At 33.1% G+C, this 1,704-nt stretch overlaps 1 protein-coding gene across 1 annotated transcript in view; it reads left to right on the forward strand.

The window, feature by feature from the left end:
* LOC106954982 (gastrula zinc finger protein XlCGF8.2DB-like) overlaps positions 1–1,704 on the forward strand; it is a 79,775-nt gene that overhangs the window by 45,565 nt on the left and 32,506 nt on the right. The window lies entirely within an intron of this gene.

Consider the following 1,704-nt stretch of genomic DNA (forward strand, 5'->3'; position numbering starts at 1 on the left):
CAGGGCTTTCTTCTTTATAAAGTGGAGAAATGGTTTAATTTTCTAATTTGTTAAATGTTGATTTGTATTATTCTGAATGGAGAGAATGAGTGGGGTGAATGAGATTTACTTTAATGAAATTTTAATCCAAAAGAAAATGTGCTGTTGTGCACTAATTGTAGATTTTCATTAATTGTTTTGCACTTTGAAATTTACTGTATTAAAAACTTCTTTGATAGGTTTGTCTTTAAAGCAAAACTAGACTGAAACTGATGCTGTTATTTGTTCCAAATTATATTAACCAGTCTAAGCTTTTCAAATAAATTAATCTTCCCCTTTACTTAGAAAATGCAATATTCAATGTAAACATTTTTCTTCTTTGATTGTTCTTGATTGTTCAAAGTATGTGTGATTATTGTCTCCAATAATTTGGAGTGTTGCTTGTCTTAGTTGTATATTTTTTTCTATTTTCTGCTGTGGCTCTTTCCTATTAAAGATCACTATCTACATATATAGATATGTGTTTAAGTCCTTACAAAGTCACTTGATGACTTGCATTTCCTTTTCAAAATGCAGTGGGTGCTGAACGCTACTGCTGAAATTTGCATAAATATTTTAGTTCAATTGCAGAATCATAGTTACAAAGGTAAAGTATATAGAATAATTTTGGGATTAAAGAAAGCAATGACTTTTAACCCATAGTGCAGTAAAGGTATAAGCTAACATTAGTTAAAAAGAAAACTTAGCTTAAATATCTATATCATGTTGGCTTAAACTAGCGTGTTGGTTAACACGACTTAACCCATTAAATAAGGGAGGTTTAATTTTTAGGTAAAAATCATCTAAAAATTTAATGTTAGCTTAAATTCTATCATTACCATCTTGCGGTATGTTAGCATATAGCATGTTGGATAACATTAACTCGGTGCATTCTGTAAGTTAAGCTTAGCTTTTTTTGTCCCAATTAAACAAAAACTAATGTTAGCTTAATTGCTACATCATGTTAGATAATATGGGGTTCCATTTGTGTCAAAAATAAGTAGAAGGCATATGTGTAGATGTCGTTGGTCTATGTTGTTGCTATGTGTCATTGGTCTATGTCGTTGGTCTATGTTGCATGTAGATGACGCATATGAATATGTTGCATATGTCTATGTTGCATTCGCTGCATATGTGTTTGCTGAATATGTAGATGTTGCATATGTCTATGTTGCATATGCGTTCGCTGCATATGTGTTCGCTGCACGTCTATGTTGCATATGTCTATGTTGCATATGCGTTCGCTGCATATGTGGTTCATGTCGTTTGTCCATGTCGTTGGTATTGCCTGTTCTCTTCGCCATTAAAAAATCTTGAAGTATGTCATGTCTGATCAAAGTGTTTAATAGATATCACAAAAGTGTTGGTCTTTCAATATCAGTGGTTTCAATAAAATTGTTTTCAAAATGCTTAGATTTCTACCCTGTATTTTCTTTAGGCATTAGTCAGGGCAGCTAACAAGGTCGAGGGGTCCTGGCCCAGTGAAGGGGGCGCTAAATTTCTTTTTAAATATGTGATGTATCTTCATTTTTAAGAAGAATTTTCACTGTCGGCATGTATTTTAACTTCTCTCTTTTATTTACTTCAGCACGCAGCTCACAGTTTTAAACAAATTCTGTAGTTTTCGGCGTACTTCTAAATCTGCTCCTTAGTCGCATCTTTTTGGGCCTTCTACTGCCTCTAGTG

The sequence above is a fragment of the Poecilia latipinna genome, unplaced genomic scaffold (assembly GCF_001443285.1).
Source record: "Poecilia latipinna isolate Pla-1442-1.1 unplaced genomic scaffold, P_latipinna-1.0 Scaffold695, whole genome shotgun sequence".
NCBI classification, from domain to species: domain Eukaryota; kingdom Metazoa; phylum Chordata; class Actinopteri; order Cyprinodontiformes; family Poeciliidae; genus Poecilia; species Poecilia latipinna.